Consider the following 23267-nt stretch of genomic DNA (forward strand, 5'->3'; position numbering starts at 1 on the left):
TCCTGGACCGAACTGAAATACTTTACAGATAAAATTGTCCTTTACGGTCCACAACCCATTTACGCTTGCTGATTTTCTCTCCTGGACCGGAATTGAATTTATTTAAAATTCCTGGACCTTTAACCACCCTGCTCTGAAGTCCTATTTGCACAAACAACTTATATTCGTTCGCTTGCTCCAGATATTGCAGAGACAGAGTGCAGTATAACTTAGTATTACTTCATGCTGATTTTATACGCTCTTAGATTATTCGTGTAGATGAAGATGTATAGGGGAGAGTCGTACAGTACCGGCCACCTTAAGCTTATTGAATATAACTGATAAAGAATTAGGAGATAGTCAGATTGAACATAATAATATGATACCTCAATGTATACTTTAAGGAACACGGGTTTAATTTCTCTGAAATGTGTTCAGAACTACAAGATATATACAAGAAACGGAAAGCTGAATTTTCAATGAGTGGAAAAATTGTCGTCCAGTATCGGCCAGGCACTATTTTAATTTTAGGTGGTGGTAACTATTGATAAATCCTTCAGTTTTATGAAAAAAGTGTAAACTATGTGAAGCGGAGTAGAAATCACATTTTTACAATAGTCACAAAAATTCAAAATATTTTCTTGGTCTACGTATTCAACATGTGCCAAATTCCACATTTTGTACACTGAACCCAATCTTCCTCAAAGGACTGTAGAGAAATTATGCACTGTGCAGTTTCTACAGTTGTCTTCTTTGTCTTATTTACTGAGGGCCATAAACTGATTGCCCAAGTCTTTCATATACGAAAGTAATTGTTACTTCATCAAACGTCTTTTAAATCAGCCCATCTGAGGTGTCAGGTCCACATCCATACCACGTTGAATTGCTCTCAATCTATCTCCTAACCTGCTTTTTGGTAAACAAAATATACTAGCTGCTTGTCTTGCTGTCATTTTGTTTGTCATTACCTCATTTACCGCAGCTTTCATGGCCTTTTCAGTCCATTTATCTCTTTTGCCCTCCTCGTCTGCCATCTTACTCTGAAAACAAAAGCAAGCAGGACTGTAGTAGGTGCGTACAAAATTCTGTGTGGCCGATACTGGACGACACTTCGCTGGCCGATACTCTACGATCATTACGTGGTAACAAAAGTTCCGATTATACATTGTTTATAATTAATTCGGTAAACTATTTTCAGGATTTCGTATCCTTATAGAATACCGATAAACTGAATCTGACAATAAAATCAAACGCTTACCTCGAACATGAATACCCGGGCCCTAGAAATAACTTCTCTCACGCAGCCACTTAACTCGTCACAGTAACACAGGCACAGCTCTCACAATACTGCGTGAAAGTGGGTGATCCCGAACTATAGCGCACACGAATACATACCCTTCCCTCCTACCTCCGTGAACTACTGCTATAACTTGACAAGTTTAAAAACAAGACGCTGCAATCCATTGTTTGCGCACCTCACATCAGATTCCCCCACTCCATTGTCTGTGGCGACGTTCGTTCGCAGTGTTGCAACCTGGAGGGGCCGGAATTGTCTGAGAATTATCAACGAAATTTTAATGTGAAAGGCATGAATTAATATCCTCTCACCTACGCTACCTATTGATTACGGTAAATTCTAAATACATTTTGATATTTTCCCTTTAAACCTTAAATGAATTAAGTTATATTACCAGCATAAGAAATGTATGAAATAAAACGATCGAAAAATGAAAAATATATAAACGATAGAACTGAGCTCACCTTCTAAATGTTTTCCAGTTCTCCTTCTTCAGTTTCACTCTCCCACTCATCCGAGTCTGTCTACCGATGAATCTGTGTCCGTGTCTGAATCGGCTTTACCAAGTCTAATTATCAGTTCATCTACACGCTCGTCCATAAGTCCACCTCTTTCAAAGTAAGAATCTTGCAGCCAAGAGTAAAGAGCAAGAACATTTCAATGCTTTAGAAAATAACACAGGCAAGCGTGTTATCAGATTGCCTTCTCGTAGTGATTGTTGTACGATAAACAAACGAAACACCACCCCACTCGTTTAAAAACAAAAACAAAAAAAAACTGGCCACTGCTCGATGTCGCATTCAGAAAATGAAGTCATTCGCCCTGTAGTTCCTCTTCGTTATAAACCTTAACGCACGTGCGTAATACTACAGTTTACGATCGGCGCACATCACGCATTTTCAAAGGCCGGATTAAATAAAATGAACCACTGATATAATAGGAGCCTGCATTCACAGGTACGCTAAACAGTGAAAATTGTTTGTCATATTTGTTTTAGCTTAATTTTTCAGAGTTGGCACCACTGGTACTCTCAACGCCAGACCATTGAGTAGAAGAGTAGTGGGGAGGATGACGTAATAGGAAGTGCTCCGAACTAGCAATTGGCCGATACTGTAGGACGGCCGGTACCGTACGACTCTCCCCTACTGATCAGATGAAATAACTAAAGATGAAACAAGAGTGTCCCAATATCACATCGGGACTCGAATTTAGAATTCATTTGTGGCTATTTTCTAGGTGACGAGAATTCCCGGCCGTCAGCGAACGTTTATCACGCTAGAAGGCGGGTGTAGAAAGAGGGTGTGTTGACCCTTGAGGTTCCTTACAATGAAAAGAGTTTAATAATTTGTTTTATATTGTATTGCCAAATTTAATACCCACAAAGTTTATCAAGAGGGAGTGGGTAATCCCATGGTATGTTTCTGGATTTCCTGACTATCGTTGTTCAACTACGAACGGCCGAATTGCGGTCTACGGAGGGAAAGCAAAAAATTCGCAATAATGTGCCCACTATTAGACACTGTAGCTCTGTTTTTCATAGCGTGGACTTTAAGTTGCGAGTCAAGTAATCTACGCGCTTAGTCATCGAGGTGACAAATCACCGAAACACTGGAATTTTTCGAGAGTGCCCCAAGCTGATTGGAAATGATAGGGTCCTGTAATACGGCCAGTCTTGTAAAATGAGCAGAAATTATATTTCGTACTGCTGTGCCTCGACGACTGAAGAGACATGTGTTCGGGTACTACAGAACTGTTGGTGAGAGTTATGGCGACCGCCCTGTGGCAGTGAATGTTGAGCTCCGTTCTTTGTTCAGCCGTACGCGTGTTTTAATGAAACAACTTTGTCTGAAGGTGAGTAAAGAACAGCCATGGTTTTTTTTTTCTTACGTATCATTGGTGTTAGATATGTGTTGCAAACGGGGGCGTCTTGTGTCGGTAACATGTGCTCATTGTAGTATACAAAAGCACTGTGTGAAGGCAACAGGTGCTGCCATCTATGAGCCACAAACGGAACTGTGTACTGTTACATAGTCTTGTATAATGACCAGTCTTCTGGTCCTGACGTCACCAGACCACATAATGAAGATATCAGAGAAGAAATAGGATAAATTAAAGAAAAAAGAGTAACAGAAAGCAGATAGGGATCGAAAAGGTTACCAAAAAAAATCAAAAGATGGAAATAACGATTCACAATACACTTACTGTAACAGCTTTTACAGCGATGATCACGGAGGTGAAATATGGGTTTCTTGTACTCGCTGTGGGAACTGGTGTCACGAGGAATGTGCACATGCTGAAAATGTGGACATTATCGTGTGTAAAGACTGTAGTACTCATTGAGAACATCACATGTAATACCTTGGCCATATTGAAGGACTGTTTTGTAAAATGGTCAATTTACTGTTTTTGTGAAAATATTAATATGAGTGTGTGTAGAAAACTTCAACATATAAAATTTTTTCTTGATTTATTACTTACTGCATTGCCTTTCATATTCAACCTAAATTCAAGGTATTTTCGATTATAGTTTACTATGTATTGTGGAAAGAAAATTTACAAAGCGCATTACGGGACTTATCACTACGTCTTAATACAAATTAGTTCCAAGCAGGCACGGGTTCCTGTCATTTCCAAGGAATTGTTGATTTCCGAAGTCACTGTGAAAGATTTGATGAGTTCCCTAGCATTACTTGAACTGTGAGAGAGGTGCCTATTCTTACACCCTGTAGCTCCATTATTTAATTATGCCGACCTCCATGAGCGAATTGTAAGCTTAATGTGCTACGAAGCAAGACGTTCTAGGTTTGAAACCTGAGTAAGACATAATTGTGTTTGTCTCATTACCTATTACATCATTTCACCATTCATTCTCATCGTCGCGATTAGATCACGAGGAAGAGAAATTCAAAGTTTTATTTTATGTGCATTTGATCATGTAATGCTGACTGTGAGGAAGAAAGATAATTCTATGTATGTTGTACTTTTCATACGCTATAGCGTCGCTTTTCTACCACTTTTCGGGTATTTACGACATCGAGGAGAAGTGACGATTATGTGAAATTCATGACGGGAGACTCACACTCATGTCCAGGCCGGGAATTCATCCCGGAATCTTCGGTGGACAATCTGATAATTATAAGGAACTAGCTGATTGCCCGCCGTTGTCCGGGTATTTATTTATTCCAATCTTCTATTAGACAGGAAAATAATTAATTCTAACTATAGTGTAAAATAAACGTGGAGTTGAACGGCATTGGGAGTGTCACTATTCATCCTAGCGACCCCGAAAACTATGGAACTATGTATTCCACACTAATATCGGTAGTTTTCAATTATTTTTATATATCACCCCCTTCCCACCCCCGTCCCCTATGGGTACCAGAGGTGTCTTGAAGTTAAACGGGATTGGTAGTGTCACTATTCATCTTAACGACCCCTAAAACTATGGATTCCACACTAATATCGGTCGTTTTTTATTATTTTTACATGTCAGCCCCTTCGCACTCCACCCCTAGTTGTGTCTTCGAGTTCAACGGCATTGGGAGTGTCACTTTTGATCTTAGCGACCCAGAAAACTATGGATACAACACTAACATCGGTCTTTTTCGATTATGTTTACATGTCACCTCCTCGCACCCCCACCCCCCCTGTGTGCCAGGGGTGTCTTACCCCCACAGTATTTCTTTCCAGGTTGCAAGTGATACGTGTTCCAAGTTTGGTTGAAATCGCTCCAGGCGTTCGAGAGTTATGCCGGAAAAAACATACACACACACACATCCATTTTTATATATTAGATAGCTGCAAGCACAAATATCGTTGCCAATGCATAATCAAGGAGACACGGGTTAGATCCCTGGTCTGGGAACAGTACATTTTTTCGGACCCTGTTGTTCCATGCTGATTAGCTCATATGGGACAAACCTTTGCCCAACTTTTTACAAGGATGTTCATTTACCTTCGGAAATAAGTTCATAAAGCTACTATTATGTCTTCTCAGGTCAATCGAACAGCGCTGGACTGTGTGACTCGTAATGTCACAACCGACGATTCCATGACTCGACTAGCGTCGTCATGAGAGTGTTCCTTTGTGATTATTTCTTCATCAGTCTCATTAATACATCGTCGCGATTAGTTTAATCAAGCGGAAACGCAACGAAAAATAAGATTTGTACAATTTCCCAAGTACGTCCTCCTCAGAAAGAGTAGATTCAAAGTATAAATTTTAACTTCGGTTGCAAATTGTTGGATTTTGAACTACCCCTTTGCTTTTTTGTTTCCAAAAACGGAAATGTTTATTTTTCAGCGTAACCCTTTCTTCTGCAGCCTTCCCCGCCTCGAGTTGTAATTACATCGGCTTGTTAGAGAGACAAAGGACCGGTATTTTGATCTAATGGACCTTGCTAAAGATCGCCAATGCCATATCTATTTCGGTTTACGGGTATTTTCTGTTCGTGCTTGCTCATCACAAAGAGAAGGGAAGATTTTGTTAAAAGGGTCGAATTATTCGGTCAACTAGATACATTTTTTTTAATTATCCTACCCCCTTTCCGAGGCAAAAGGATTTTCTTCTGCACGAGTTACCATTGCACACACCTTATCGGGTATGAAAACAAACTCGTTGCATATGTTAGTGCTTGCTTTAAAAGAATATATCGCACGTGAATATACGTATAAACACACTCATTTACACCCGCGCATAAACAGACTTACACTCAATTGCTTTTGCTTAAAGAGAGGAAGCTCTTTTGGAATAATCATTTCCTTCTTTATGCAAACGTAAACGAAAATAACTGTTTACAATATATCCCGGGAATCTCTGGAGCAAACGAACACAAGCAAGTATCTGCGCAAGTAGTGACTCGCACAAGGAACGCACGAGAGTGAAAGTGAGTGCTTGAAGAGGACGTGCGGCTGCAGCTACCAGCTGCTAGCAGCAGCGCCTACTCCTTCGCTCCACCCACTTGCTTTCTCCCCTTCTCTACATTTATGCGCGGTTTTGCTCCATAGATTCCCAGGTCAGAGTTTAGGCCCAGTCATCTGAAAACTTTACCTCGCCATAGGGCCTCTATACATATATTAGGATCTTGAAACTCACGTTGAATTTGCATCACTACACAATGCATCAAATTTATTCGTACAGACTTTAACTAAATCTGGAAGTATAGCATACTCGTGATTGTCCAGTATTAAAATGTGCTATATATTACATATTTTTGCAAGTTTTGAAAATCCACAGCAAATGCACAAGCTATTAAGAAATCTCCTATTACATAACTATACACGAGAAAGCTTAATGGAGAAATGACGGTTCAACCACAGGAAAAATAATTTGAGGTGTTGTTCTTCTACGTGTACTTTATGTACAGATAGACTAATCGGGATCGGACCTATAGTTTAAAGTGGATTCCGAACCACTGTGTAATGTACCTGTGCAATCCTTTTTTTTGTAAATTTTGAAGACTGATAACTTTAAAGGCGAAATTTTGTAAAACTTAAAGTTACTTCAAACAGTGGACCGACATCTGTGTTATTACAAGGACTTGGGAAACGTAGCAACTACGATATAGTTATCACCCTTCCACGTTAGCATCGTTTCTGGAGGATTATATGTAAAAATTTATAATTCAATTTACATGTGTAATTTTACGTTATGTTGTGGCGACGATGTTCCTGGCAATACGTGTACATTCTAATGTAACAAGACTAATCGTTGTATTAGTAATTTTGATGTAGAATGAATAGTTAACTGGTAGTGGTCTTGTAATCAAGCAATCCCACGTTCGAATCCCACTTTAAACTGTTTTCGATTAGCCAACATGTTCATGAGTAGACTAAAAACTTGAATGATTGGTTAAAATTTAGTAATTAGAAGCTGACAAGTTTTCTCATAAAAATTGTGATAATAATAATATTCAAACGTTGTTTTAAGTATTCGGCATATTCTTATTGAATGTGCCGACTTTGCTATCCTCAGACAGACTTTTAATCTTCCCAGCTGTTTGTCATCCCTGTTCGGTGATGACAACAGTGTTTTATCCAACGTTTTTACATTTCTGCGAATAGCTTGTCTCTTCCACCGTCTGTGAGGAAGCTTTTTTATAAATTCTGGCTTTTTAAAGTGTTATGCCTGTTTAGTGCAGCTCTTTTTACAACCTTGCACTTTTAATTTTTCACAAGGGGCTTTTTACACTACCTTTTTTAATCTTTGTCAGAATATTAGATAAGGTGATATTTCTCCGTATACCATAGAAATGGAGTTAAGTGCCGACGGACACAAAACGTTTTAATTCATCCATTCAGTCAATAGTATTGAAAGTCCAATATAGTTGTTAGTATTCATCATGCATTTCCAACTATTGATAACATTAGGCGTCCTACTGTTATGTTTGCTGCTAGTCTAATGAATAAAGTTATTGGTGGAGCGCAGAGACAGACACGCACGCTTTTTCAGTAGAAAAACACAAGGGGTGTTATTTCGCTGGCGAAAACTAGAACATTGCTAATGCAGAGAAAAAAGAATTTATCTTTCTTTCTGTGAAAATGAAAATCTTCCACCTACTAGGGAAGCTGGCTTCCCCCCGCTGGACCACCGAGCCCTGATAAAGCTTACGGTCAGTCAGAAGCCGGCCCTTTCATCTCCACATAAGGAGCAGGAATGTAAATGGAAAAAGAGGTAACACGAAATCTCCTTCACGGGACTTGGAGAGCCCTCTTCTCTGCGTCGGGAAAGCAAGCAGAAATGGCTTCGCAAGAATTCGCGGAATTTCGAGAACCGCGGTGACTGCTTCCGGGTGGCCGTGAGATTATCGCGACAGGGAGAAGTGTGGAGGTGGGGAAGTGACCGCCAGGCATGAGATTCGATCACGGCGCGAGCGCCTGCTCTTAAGAAAGCACCTGGCGAAATATTTCACTCGGGTGAGAGAAAGCCTGGCCAAATATTTTGCTCCAACGCAACGTTAAAACAGGGAGAAAATTGCAACATTCATGGCTTCTAGTCAAACACGATAGTTTTTTTTCGCGCGGATATTATAAAAAGGAGCGTATACCCTGTCTCAAGTATCTCTGGAGCAAGGTCGCGCATAGAAGCAGAGAAGAGGTGGAAATCGAGTGGGCAGAACGAAGCAATACACGCTGCTGGGAAGGCTGGTAACTGCAGTAGCTTTCACCCCTCCATGCAATCCCGTTCCTCTCGCGTTGTTCATTTGCGGAGCCGTCTCCTGTCACTACGTTCGCAGAGACTTGTTTTCGATCTCCTGCTCCAGAGATATCTGGGACATGGTGTAGAACTCTGCGCCTGCCTGTTACAAAAATACCGGATGAAGTTATTTTTTCGCTGAAGGAATAACAGGAAGTGTAAAACGGAGAGAAAATGGTCTCTTCCATAAGTAGTATACCATAACGCCTCACTTGTTGTATTGTTTTATTTTGAATATTTTTGCCCCTTGAAGATGAAAGATGATAAGATGAAATGATGATAAGACAATAGCAAACACACATGAACAGGACACAACCCGAGCCCCGCAGAGGATTATAATGACTTGAGCCTAGACACCAGAGCCTTGTTATCCTGCACGAATGCATCCCAGGGTGCACTACATAAAAGTGAGGTTGACATTTTGGTGCCTTCATAAAGGTTCACCACTTACACTCCCTTTAACAACGTAACCTTACCGTCAAGGGGCGTTGGGTTTTGTTCCAGGACCAGGACATTGCACAATGGTTCTGATCTCACTTCAAACAGTAGGTCCAATCCCGACTACCCTATCTGTGCTTGAATTAGACTGGAAGTGACATGGTACACCCTTGACAACTGTATTCATGTGGCTAGAAAAGTTCGTGGCACTTGGACCAACAGCCAATATAATCCTCTGCAAGATGTGTTGAAATGTTATATCCCGAAGTGTGCCGAGTGCTTAGAGGTGTGGTGATTTTAATCTGTTTATTGGTTTAAGTTGTGGCAAGGATATCATATATGCGACGTTAATTTATAGGATTCTTCCATTTTGTTTTATATTACTAGATCTGTCGAATATTTTATTCTGAATAATAATAGGGTGCTTATTTCCAGCGTCGAATGCAAAATAGTTTTAACGCCCATAACCCCAATACTTTTAATGTCAATCAATACATCAAGGAGGGTAGTAAGAGGTACCCTGCTTGCAAGGAGCACTAGGGCACATTGTTTTTGTCGCTTTGAGTCCAAACAGGCTAATCGGGACTGGGCCTACAGTTTAAAGTGGCATCGATCCCGGGACCCGTTGATTACAAGGCGACGACAATATCATTGCTCTATCGGGGAGGCCATGTAGTAAGAGAATCAATTAATTTCCTGAAAGTTGGGGGCTCTAAAACCAAAAATATACACGCTATACCGCATAAACTTTTAAAAGAGCAGAAATATAAATTTCTCATGATCATGAAACTATACTGTCTGCAAGAACAGAGATCACCATACTCTAGTTAATATCTGAGGCTGAAAAGGCGCACACAGAACAATACGGCCACAAAGAGAATTATACTGACTATGGGTCCAGTCGCCAGAACCTCGTCGGCATGCAAGACTGCAGTTATCGAGGTGTACTGCCTGGAAAAAAAAATATATAGAACACCAGCAAGTAGACAAACAATAATCCTTTTCATGCCACTTATACTCCTTTCGATGCTGGTTTTCAGGATAATACAAGTATAGTATTCTGACTAGATCCGATTTTATGCCAACACGCCTATGTTTTGTACAGATATCTTGTTGGACAGGATAATGTACTGCTGCGAGAACTTAACACTGAATTCTGGAAAGCTAGGATGGCTTAATTCAAGCAGGAACCGCCCCTTCGCTCTCCAACAGAACCAGACAAAATAATTCACGTGGAAACAGCCTTATCTCGTAGTTCCGAGCCCTTAAAGCTGAGGTGTTCCTTTACTTCCTGCCTTGCCAGACAGCAGTGTGTCCGCTGGCTCCACCTCTGCGTAAATCACCTATTCTCCTGAAACACTGTTTCCCGCTGCTTGCTAAAGGGTTCTCTTTTGAAACCGGGGAAATCTAATAAATATTTACTAGATTGTTTGTTTATCTTGTTGTTGAGTTGACAGCGCGGACTAGAAAAGCCAAACCAGACTGGATTTCAACCTAGGACCTCTCGATTTCGTAACGTGATGTGGTTACAGCATGGATCACCAATGCCTACTTGGAATTTAATTTATACAATGCAAGGAAGAAAGGTTTTGAAAATTAATCAGTTTCTTTAATATTTCAGTTTATGTTTTACAGACCAATAGAGTGAGTATATGTGGAAGAAACAATTATGATGTTTACAGAAACGAGCAACGTACCAAAATATTTTAATTTTACCTTGAAAATAGAAAATGTTTATTAAAGAATAATATCAAAATGCCGTGTTCTCCAAGATCACCTGATCTCACATCTGCATAAAATTCACATAAAAGCAAGCCTATGTAAAGAATTTCATCAAAATTATGGAACGAAATGAAACTATTTGTAATGAAATTCCAGTGTTAACAAGTCTTCAAAAAGTGATAAAAATGCTGTAAAAAACATGCCACAAGTTTGTGTAGCCGAAATTGTTGTAAATAAAAAGTTTTGTTAGTATTTTTAAACTGAACTGAACAGAAAATATTGGCGTTCGCATGTTTTGCTACACATGTGTGTATTCATGGTTTGATAGAAAGCACTCCACTTACGCGTATGATACAACGTATGAGGAAAGTTAAAAGGAGGTGAAAACCTTAAATGAAAACAGGCTATTTATCTGACTGTTGTCATCCTGTGGTTCCCGTATCGATCCTTGAGCATCTCCTTTACAGATGTGGAGAACAGCGATCTTTCCTTGCGGTGCGAACTTATACACTGCACTGCAGAGCAGAAGTAGGGACCCGCTTGCGTTGAGAAAAAAATCAGAACACGCAGAAAACTAGGTCAAAGTAACTTTCGGCGTTTGTTAATCATACACTTTAACAGAAAATCAAAATTCCGTTAGTCTATACTCTATTCCAAATTTCTATACCAAGGCCCTGCAGAACGCTAAAGAAGGGGAGAAAACGAGTGGACAGCGGAGCGAAATATTTCCAACTGCTGCAAACAGTTGGTAACTGCATTCACTCTTCACGCAATGTAGTACTTCTCCAGGACACACTGTACATCTCTTGAGTTCATGCAAATAAGAAAATTCTTAAATTAATGACTTGAAAAGTGCATGTTTTAAGATGAAGCTAGATGAGTGTCATGGTGTATCTTCTTGAAGTATTCTCTTCCTTCCGTCTGCAGTGGAACGCACATTTTCTTGGTGAAAGAATACTCTCACCCCAATAATACTTCTTCTTCCCTTCTTTGAACGCATGGCCTGCCTTTCTGGATGGACATACTTTCCATCCCCGTCCCTCCATTTTGTCTTCGGCTGGAGGTTGATTCAGCGATATTCTTGATACTAGACTGAACGGTAAAGATTCTACGATTCGGACTTTCCTCTCGAGAATAGTGGAGATGGTTTGGAGAGAAACTCTCGAATCTTCTGAACCACTGACCAGGAGAGGATCTTTGCATTGAAGCGAATGAGAAAGTTGAAAGGTCCGCGCTGTTTCTTTTGCTTTTCTATTCGGCTCTGAAAGTTATATTTCATGCTTGTCTTACGTTTAACACTGTTTTCTAAAATGTTATTACACTCACTGTTTGGGATTCATCTTTATCAATTCACTGATTCTTCATTATGTCCATTACTTCTTAGTTTCCAATAGTTTCCTTGAAATTCTTTCATTTTTCACTTTTTGATTTCTGTACTCGTGTTCAAACATATAGAGGACACGAACTGATTACGATTTTTTCTGAATATCTCTTCCTTTTTTTAATATGTTATATCACTTTCTCTCTTCTGAATTAATAACTTTTCAGATGTTTCCTCTCACACTTCGTCAATAGTACCTATCACACTATCAAACGTTGACTGGAGAAAATATTGATTGATTGATGTGCTTCATATTACTTTGCTTTTCTGCCACTTTTGACTAATCGCGAAGAAGAGAATGAGTAATGATATGATGAAACTGATGAAGGGAAACTCACGAAGAACACGCATGTCAGCCCGTGACCCCTGGTGTCGTTGCGCGCTGTGCTAACCATTCCACCACTGATGTCGTGGTGGAATGGCTGTCTGAAGACAAGCCATTTCTGGAAAACTGAGTTACGCCCTTGTACATTTGCATAACTTTTATACATTTAACGGAATGCACAACACTACAGTCTTATTTGCAATTTATATTGAGGAATTTTCCTGTACCTGATGACGTCATAATAACAGCCAAAATATAATATTGTATTCACCTGTGGATTCACTAATGGAAGTACGTATACAATATTTTTTCTTTTTATGCAGAAGTTTGTTAAAGATGAATAACACGTTAATATCATTCTAATAGTTTGTCATGTTTATGTCTTGATTGATTGATTGATTTAGTTTATTTTACTTCGCGTTTTGTGCCTCTTGGCTAATTTGCGAAGATGGGGATGTGTGATGAAATGATGAAATTGATGAATGGACATTCACAAACAACCAAGCCCGACCGGGATTCGAGCCCGGGACCCTTGGCGTCGCAGCGCGATGTGCTAACCACTCGGCCACAGGGTCGGGCCTGTTTATGTCTTGTTTATTGGAATATTTTAATGCATTACTTTGAAAATAATGCCGTTGGGATAAAATCATAGAGGTACAAGAATAAAGAAATCTAAATGCACTATACTCTGTCCCGGTATCTCTGGAGCAAGGCAGCGCATAGCGGCAGAGAAGGGGGAAATCGAGTGGGCAGAGCTAAGCAGTACACAATGCTGAAAAGACTGGTAACTGCAGTGTTTTTTTTTCGACGCAATTCCATTTCCTCTCAAGCGTTCATTGGTGGAGCCGTCTCGCGTCACTACTTGCGTAGAGAATTGTTTTCGTTCGCTTGTTCCAGAGATAAGGGACAGATTATAGAGGTCCTAATTGGGTTCAAATAGACCATGGTGAACATTTTGCTTTCCGCATACCTCGTACTACATTTACGTTATTCTAAGTACTAAAGCGATACCTTTTTTTTCCAGCCCTACCCTGAGAAGGCGTCAACGCAGACCATCCGGAATCAACATTATCCAGGAAGCAGGAGCACACGTATGTAACTTATAGCTCAGTTAGAAACATAAGAACTACAGTATAAGCATTGTGTCAGATGGTGTGCCTATTGCTAATCTTTCCTATAGCCTGTATGATCATACACACACGACTTAAGGATTGCATTGTAATCTGATCTACGATAAATACCTTTATTTTCACCGAGTGTCAGACATAATCCACTAGAATTTGAAAGCCACATCTTAATTGGGGCTGGCCTTTTCTTGTAAGAAAATCCATCAGGCTTGCGTGACATCACTAAATGCGCGGTAACGTGTGCTTTGTGCAACGCAACTTGCAGTAGGAAAACAAGGGGTGGCATATCAGCAAAAAATCATCTCCAGGTTATTTACGGCTAGATACTCCATTGTTCACAAAACAGGAACAACGGAGGTTCGCTCTAATGAGCCCGGTTTTCCTTCATGACTCTTCTTGCGAACAAGTCTATGGAATAAGGAAGTCATTATTTTCAATTTGCTCCTCGGAAATTCATTTACGTCTTAATGCGGAACCCGCGAAGCATAAAAAAGGGACGGAATTATTTGACGATATAATGGCTTCGTAATCTTCTTTTACTATCTTTTCGGAAGAAACCAAGAGAAGAATTTCGTCTTCTCAGCTGAATTTCTTTTGAGAATGTTTTAAGACGACTGGCTCCCATTATCCTCTAAAGAGAAATGCGAGAGGAACAAGGTCTCGTTAATTAACTAGTTTAATCTTGGAATTCTTCAGGGCATGTTTACATCTTGTAACGAGGTACATGTTTCATAAAGAACCTTTGTTTTGAAAATACTCACGGTAAGTCTTCAAGTGAATAAGATGTTCACATACCTGTAGAGAAGAGAAAATAATTAGTATCAAGTAGTTAATAAAATAATTAGTACAAATGTACGAAATAATTAGTACATAAAGTCTCAAATAACTATTAATGCCATATGTCCCCAAAGAAACCTCACTTTACTTCAAAGAAAGTTCCGAAAGATCAGTTTTCGCCCTAACAACCACATGTCAGGTCCACGTGGAGTGCGATAAATCGTCCCCTGAAACCTTTCCCACCAATAGCGTCCGTCCAAGAAATGACAGCTCTCGTCAAGTCAACGTCGACTAAATGAGATGTTGCTAATTCAGTTTATTTAGAGATTTCTGAACTGGAGGTTGCGGTTCTCTATCTTTGCTAGGTTGTGTTATTGTGTTTTGCTATTTTGTTTATGCAATGTAAAGACCTTGGGAGTAAAACATCACAGTGAATGAATGGATGTCTAAACACTGCAGGTAAAAGTGACAACAGCGCTTTGTCGAAAAACAGGTGGTAGCTCGAAACCAGATACGGGTCCGTTCGGATTCCTCTGGGGTTCTGTCAAAGATGCCGAACTGGTGATACGTTCAGGACCAGCAGTATACCCGTATATCTGAGAGCTCACAAAAGGGGAATGGCTATATTTGTTCACCAGAAACCCTCAACCCTTTGTCCTCACAACGTCCATAATCTTCCATTTTCCCCTGCAACCAACCCCTCCTCCACGACAGCAACTGGACATGTATAAAACAATTTCAAAACCCAATCCGAATTGTGAATTTTGGCGGTTTTAGTGAATTCAGTGTGTGTCTAGAAGTTGTACCGGAAAGTCTGTTGTTGAGAAGTTGCGCTGGAGGTCCGATTTAAAAAGGTGGCACAGAAGATTCTGTGTTGAGAATTTGCGGTGATAAGTCTGTGTCTAGAAGTTGTACAGAAAGGTCGGTGTCAAGAAGAGTCTCTGTTAAGAAGTCAGTGTATAGCATTTAACACTTGATTTATGATGAACGGGATAGTTTTCGTTACGAAACTAACATACAACTTTTACATATAAAAGTATGCTTGTAAGTGGTCAGCGTACATAAGATTGGTGAGAAGGAAATGTGTCCCTACGTCGTCCAAGGGCAGTGCGCTTAACACCATAGGAACCACCAGATTGTGTCACGGGGACAGTGGGAGAAGATGATCGTTGGTGTAGCCCTCTCGAGTCACCACTTGCGCAGAGACTTCTTTTCGTTCGTTCGCTCGCTCCAGAGATTCCCGGAGTATAGAATCTGAAGCTATCATTCTTCTACAGTACAGACTGTACAGTAAAAAAAAGTTTGGTGTTAAGCAACAAGACAGTGTTTCCAGAAGGTTCACACCACATTTGGTCAATGTATAACCTCAATGGTGTTAAAATAACACGGAGGGGTGGTTGTAATCAACACTATTTTAACAAAAACGTGCCGTGGATGTCCTAGAACCAATGTTTGTGTCGCTTTAACACCAGTGTTTTTCAGTGTGGTCGCATGTACAAAATGCCACAGTTCTCATGAAGTCTAAACAAACTTTCTAATTGCGAGTAGAATAGAATAGAAAAGTATTTTTATTTACTACAGAGCGAGATTCAGCCTTGGGCTGCTCTACCACCTAACTCTGATATAACAACAACCCTAAAAATAAATGCAAATGCTGCGTAGAGCTTAGCTAGAAGCCTCGTGTTTGGGAGGACAAAATCAGGCTTAACTAGCCTTTGTTGCTCAAACTACCCCATAGAGGGCGACAAATTACTCCCAACACGTGCTCCAATATTCACTTACTTTCATCAGTTCATGTAGCAGTAGTTTTCAGCTGATTATCGGAAATGTTGTTTACCAATAAAATAACAATAAAATGGGTGTCATCAATGCTCAAGTTTAAGTAATATAATCGGCTAATTGTTGCTTTTCATAAATGAATAATTAATATTTTTTCGGTACAATTTTGGTATTGTCGTTGACTTCAAGATAGATTTCTCCAGCGCACGAGTTTTCTGCTTGTTTACTCCTAGATACGCTAATCGGAGCAGGACCTTCAGTATGAAGTTTGACGTAGGCCACTGAGCAATAGGACGCCAACGGGAATGGAATACGAGATCTTTTGAAAGTCTGTAGACTATTGGGGAGATCACATCGGCGTCTATATACTGTTTATAACTAATGAATAACGTAAAACCCCTTTCATTAGCCTTATTTATGCCCGTGGCGCAACAGCCCGTGAGGGCCAGAGCCTACCTAGAAACTGCCGGCCTCACTTCTGTGTGACGTGCGGTCAGCACGACGAACTCCCAGACATTGTTGTACGATTCCCTGAACGGGTTAGACCCCAATTTCCTCACGATGGTGGGTGGCTACCGTTCTCATACACAGGTCGAAATTTCAGAAGAAAAGTTGTTACGCTTCCCTCAGGAGACTCGAACCTGCGCACGTCCCGTAGCCGAAACCCAAAACATGACGCCCGGCCACAGTACAAGACAGCCTTATTTATACCTGGAGTAAAATATGCCCCCCTGCTCTAGTAGGTTGGGTGTCTGGCTGTCACGCGGGAGAATCATGTTCATTTTCCGGGATGGGCGATTTCAGGTGAGAATTTTCAAGTCTCTCTGGAGCGTTTCTGGGGATCACCCAGCCTATAATAAATGAGCACATGCGATGGATTAAGGTGGCAGGAGTATGATGGTGATCCGATCACCTCTACAAATGCAATATATATCTGATATTGTCCATGTTGATTGATTTGTTGGTTATTCCTCCACTTTTGGTTAATCGCGACGATGAGGATGAGTGATGATATGATGAAATTGATGAAGGGACATTCACAAAGAACACCCATGGTTAGGTAAAGTTCCCCCTTGCACATAGAACTATGTCATGAAGGCACATTTAGGGGATGTGGGGGTAGAACCCCACACATTTTCGATCTAGGCTATTTTTGGGGGTGATGTAATCAGCACCATGTTCCGACCGCCTTTCGACAAACCAGAATTCGAACCCGGGACCCATGGGAATTTTGTGTGCGTGGAGCCATAACCTACCAATAAATCTCACAGCGTTCATGGTTGAAATGCGCAGGGTGTAGAGGATGGCATTCTCAGAAAATACACAAATGTCAACCCTCTTAAGACTGCGTTCGTGCAGGTTAAGGAGGTTCTGGCGCCTAAACTTACAACCATAATTATTCTGTGTAGGAAATATATTCTGTAGATTATATTTGTGAATTGTTCCCTCATCCATTTCAGGTAAGAATCTTTCAATCTCATCATCTCAATTAGCAAAAAGAGAAAAAGAAAAATGAAGTACAAAATGAATTTGTCCATAATATGACACCATCCAAATTTCTTATGGTCATGCCATTTCACATTGTGTACCTACGTATTGTGGGGTTTACTTTATTTCTGAAATTGTTGCCATGCTGACAATTAATGGATGATGAGACTATAGGTAGAATCAAAATTGCAGAACGTAAAGTACAAAATAATAAAACTTTACGTTCTTTGATAGGTGACAATATACGTCAAGAAGATTCGAGTGTAAAATTGTTTCTTCAATTTAATCTTCCTAAAAATCAAACTTTTGGACTGGGCAATGTTTCTGGCACTCATATATTTGGCTAATGAAACTCGCAAAGGTGAACAATACCATCTAGTTGCACCCAAATTTAACTTAAATCATTCCATATTAGGTTCATATGAGGGTCACTATTTATAGTTTGAGCCTAACAATGAAAAAACAGGAATTTGGCATTGAAAACTGCTTTATTGTTTTTCGAAGTATTCTCCTTTATGGTCAATACACTTTTGCATTCGTTCGAACCATTTGTCAAAGCAGTTTTTCCAATCTTCTTGAGTCACCTCCATAATATGGTTTTTGAACGCATCAACGGCGTCTTCCGCCGACGAAAATCGTTGTCCACGCAATTTATTCTTGACATTCGGGAACAAGAAAAAGTCATTGGGTGCCAAATCAGGACTGTACGGCGAATGACCCATCAATTCGATTTTTTGACTGTTCATAAAGTCGGTTGTTAGACGAGATGTGTGAAAGCTGACATTGTCTTGATGAAGGATCCGACGGCGTTTGTTTGTTTTCCGTATTTGACCGAAGACCTCTGGCAAACAAATTGTTGTGTACCATTCAGAGTTGACCGTTCTACGTTCCTCTAAAGGCACAGTTGCCACATGACCATTTTTCCCGAAAAAACAGGCGACCATTTGTTTCGATGTGCTTCGAGCGCGAACAACTTTTGTTGGATTGGGTTCATCTTGAAACACCCATACAGTCGACTGTTGTTTACGTTCCGGCTCATATGCATATATCCATGATTCGTCACCTGTTACAATCTTATATACATCTTTTGAAGCACCACGATTGTATTTATTGAGCATTTGTTTGCACCAATTGACGCGAGCGTCTTTTTGAGTTTTTGTCAAATTGTGTTGGAACCAACGAGAACATACCTTTCTCACAGCTAAATGATCATGTAATATTTTATATATGCTGATGGAACTAATTCCTATGGTTGCCTCAATCTCACAGTATGTCACATGACGATCTTGCAGTATTAGGTTTTGCACAGCATCAATGTTTTCTTGAACAACAACTGATTTTGGACGACCTTCGCGAATCTCGTCGGTGAGCGAATTGCGGCCACGATTAAATTCGTTATACCAGCGTTTCACAGTGGCAAAGGATGGGGCTTCATCGCCAAATGTGGAAGTAAGTTGATCGATGCACTCTTGTCTTGATAATCCACGTCGAAAATCGTAATAAATCATCGCACGAAAATGTTCACGAGTTAATTCCATTTTATTGTTGTCGCTCAATCTCCAAGGCAACATAAGCAACACAATTGAAGCTATTGACAAAACATTTGAAATACGTTATGGTCAATAATGCCAGACGATTCCGTGCAAACGTCAAATCGCGCATAACTTCAATCAGTGTTGCCAAGGCTCAAAATATAAATAGTGACCCTCGTTTCATTTAAGAACAAAATTTACACTAGATGGATATACTAGGAGTTCTATTTTTTCTCACTGCAAGCATTTATTTCCGCTGACGGTGCAAGACATGATTTAACCCACAGAATCACGGATTACAAAGTTTGTATTGACAAGATCAGTTGCACTAGCCTTAACGATCGAAAATCCCTAGTGTGTTTCATTGTACAGTCGGAGAAAGAATTACCTGGGCCACGGTACCTAGAATTTCGTAACGTCTTAAAGCCTGTTGTTTATGCAACCCAAATAACAAATTATTCGCTTAAGTTTGTCTGGTGGATCTGAGTTCTAGGGAAGGATTGAGCATTGATAGCATGAGTCACATGACTCATGCCCCAGCAACAACAAACAACAGCTGGGTGCTACGTGGCCTCAAGAAGAACATTTCAGCAACTGGTTTCTTAACAAGATCTACTCGTAAGAAAATATTTTTCGAGTGATACTAGTCATTGTCAAGAAGGTTCACTGAAATGATGGTTCTCATCACAGGCCACATGCCACACGCTAATGGTTTAAGTCCACTTTATGCACTGGACCTACAGATTGAAGTGGGATCCGAACCAAATGTTCCTCTATCTGGTATTGAATTCGGAAGCCTTTGATTACATGTCGAAGACGTTACCACTACGTCATCGGAGAGGCAATGGAACGCTTTGAGAAAGAGACGAGTGAAACCATATTTGACGTAAATTTTAAAAATAAGACAATATTTTGTGGCTACAGTTTCGAACCGTGGGAGAGGCATATATATTATTTTGTCCCATCGTCCATTTCACGAGTTTATAATTCTTCCTCACCGACACGATTAACGTCAGTGGGAGAAGAAAAGCGAAGTAAAATAACTGAAACAGAAATAAAAGAAAAAAGCGAAACAAATTTTATCCATAATATTCTGCAGTCACTTCAGTCGTGTTCAAGGAATCCTACCTTTAAAGAGAGCCGTGGTCTCTAACTTGTCTTTTCCCCTTCCTTTGTGCTCTCGATTCCCTCTGTCACGATTGGTCTAAAACTAATTAATGCGACGTTAATTAAACAATCCAAACAACGAAACAATTCACAATCAACTGCACAAAACAACATTCCATTTGTTTTCGAACCGGAAAACAATTGAGATGCTGTAAAATGAAGCAAGAAGCAGTAATAAACTGGGAATTTGGTACGGTATAGAATTAAATCGGTGAAGATGTTCCATTTGATTAGATTTTTGTTATTTAGTGTCGCTATTCTTTCACTTTTGGCAAATAGCGACGATGAAGATGAGTAATGAGTGATGATATGATGACATTGATTAACGGACACTCACCAAGAACACCCATGGCCAAGCCGAGATTCGAACCAGGGGCCCATGCTGTCGTAGCGCGCTGTGCTAACCACTCCGCCACGGTGGTTGGTTAGGAGTGGACATTATACCATATTTTGTGTGCGCAATTGGGATCAATCAATCGAATGACTAGGCATATTATATTATTAATATATTCATATCATAATATCACGTCATATTATTCGGCACGAAGTAACATCATAGACATTCAATCTTGCATTATTGCCTTTCAACTATTTCTTCGACTTCGGGTTAATAACATCAATAAGATAAATTATGAAACAAATGATAATGAATGTGGGATATTGACAGTTATTTCGAATTACCTGACACAAGCAACATTAAGCAGACTCGGTGGGCAAGCTCATTAAGTGGTCAACCTTCGATCTCGTCACCAAAGTTCCCGGATTTGAGTACCGTCCTTGTCACAGGTGTTTGAGTATTTCGTCATTAATTTCATGTAATGGTCAGTCGTCCACGGCTGGGAAGAAAAGTGATGTTACGTAACAAAACTAATAAAAATAAACATGATCGAAGAGTACTTATTTCATATCTCACGAAATCTCTTATAAAACCGGGATATATGAAATATATGTATACTTTTTCGATTTCTATATGTAACTAGCCGAGACCGAGAACGGGAGAGCAATTTTCAATTCGAGAAACCGAGAGACGGAGACATTGTAAAGTCTTGTTTCTTTCTTGACATCTCCCTAATTGAGTTGTTGTTCTGTTCGTTATTGGCTTTATATTGGCAATTATTGTCATTATTCCTCCCCTGGAGGTAAACCATAACGACGATTTATGATTAAATACATTAAAGCAGATAAAAGGGCAAGAACAAGAGAGTCATGCGTGCCCGGGACTTCAACCCAGAACCTTAAGTAACGAGATTTGAAATTCTGGAGAAGGCATCTGTGTTTTGCTTGGCTTTCTCTTTCCTCAACTTCTGTTATTTTATCATGCACGTATAATTAAAATGGATCTGAGAAAATACGTTGCGATCCATAATTGTGTTGGTTAGATGCTATAAATGTGAACTCCAACATGGAATAAATTATTCCTTTTGTATGTGGTTGAACATGAAATTTTCTTACACTGTGACAATTTCTTTTTTTTACTTTTTCTGCACAGATAAGCTAATCTGGACTGGACCTTCAGTTTAAAATGACATACGAACTACTACGTGCATCCACCGTGTATCGAACCTGGGATCCCTTGATTATAAGGTGACGACGTTATCATTACGCCATCGAGGAGGCCCCGTGAGAAAATATTATTTACTCGATCTATACAATAATTTATATAAACATTTACATTTTCGTTTTCTTATTTCTTTTTTGTTAACTACTCTTCTACGACTCTTTTTTTGTCTTGGAATTTTTTCTTGTTTCAGGAAAAAAAATAATACATGCAGGCTGTATACCCCCCCCCCCCATACAAATAGATAGAAAGCTCACTCTCGAGAACTAATTTATAAATAACTTAACCATTAGGAAACAATTCGAACGTTAACTGATATAACTGCAGATGAAACAATACTTCCAAACGCTAACGAAATATCTATTCTTGCATAAGCTTACAGACAACAGGTATCTGATGAGTCATTCACTCTTGCTACGAGCGAAGGTCACGGAACCAAAGGGTGGCAAACAAGCGTCTGCTCTACGAAACTAGGGGTAGCAGACGAGGCGTGTTCCTGTTATCAATGACGTACGAAATAAGGAGGAACACAGCTTTCATATCAAACTAGACCCTTGTTTTGGTCCCGTCATTGCATGTAAACACTTTTTCGTCGTGGCCTTGAATCCCTACCTAAAGGCTTCTCTGCAAGAAAGAAATCTTACCATTGAGGGGAGGAAAAGTGTGTGTGTGTATCGAGGTCCTTCAACTTTCGTATTCTTCTTCATTTCAGAACGCGTGCTGTATCGTCGATTTAATCCAATCTAGCCGTTGTAGGTTCTGTTTCTGTTGGGTAATTTCACATTGTCTTCCTGCTTATGTTATTCGCGACGGAGCTTCTGGTTTCAATAATCTGGACGATAACGGGATTGTGTTGGTTGGTTGATTTGGTGTCTTAAGTCCACTTTATGCACAGTAAGACTAATCGGGAATGCACCTACAGTTTAAAGTGGTATCCGAACCACTATGTGCCTACACATTACTTTGTTGCTAGATATTTGCATGCTAAGATCTAGGAAATGCTACATTTTCAGTGTGTGGAATTGAGAGTTATTTCGGATACGAAGAATTGGAGAATAGAGTAGTGAGAAAAGTATCACCTCAATGTTTGAATTATAGCCCCCCCCCCCACACACACACACAGGACATCGGCCGTGGTTTTTATAACGAAATATAACATGAATGAATTGTGTCAAGAAAAACTGGAGCCTATTCACATCCCTACGGAACTTGGAAGAAGTCCACATAGAAATTAGAAAGTTCTGTTCCGACAAAATCGGGACGTTTAGTAAATGAAAGAGCAAAGTGCTACCTTGTGCTTTGCACCAAGCCATGAAGGCGTGTAGGGGGTGCGGAGTTAGGGTCCCACACTTTCTTGTTACGGCCGAAGGTGGGGATAATGTGATCAGCACCACACCCCTGGCCGCCTTTACCCCTTCCCCCCACAAGTTTCCTAGAGTTACCCACTTTATACGACGCTGGGTGGGCGCCGGAGCCACTTGAACAGGTGGACAAAATTCCAA

General features: G+C 40.1%; 1 protein-coding gene across 1 annotated transcript in view; it reads right to left on the reverse strand.

The window, feature by feature from the left end:
* LOC145995123 (lachesin-like) overlaps window positions 1-23267 on the reverse strand; it is a 356578-nt gene that overhangs the window by 142226 nt on the left and 191085 nt on the right. The window lies entirely within an intron of this gene.

This window comes from Lepisma saccharinum, chromosome 11 (assembly GCF_977018435.1).
Source record: "Lepisma saccharinum chromosome 11, izLepSacc3.1, whole genome shotgun sequence".
Classification (NCBI taxonomy): Eukaryota; Metazoa; Arthropoda; class Insecta; order Zygentoma; family Lepismatidae; genus Lepisma; species Lepisma saccharinum.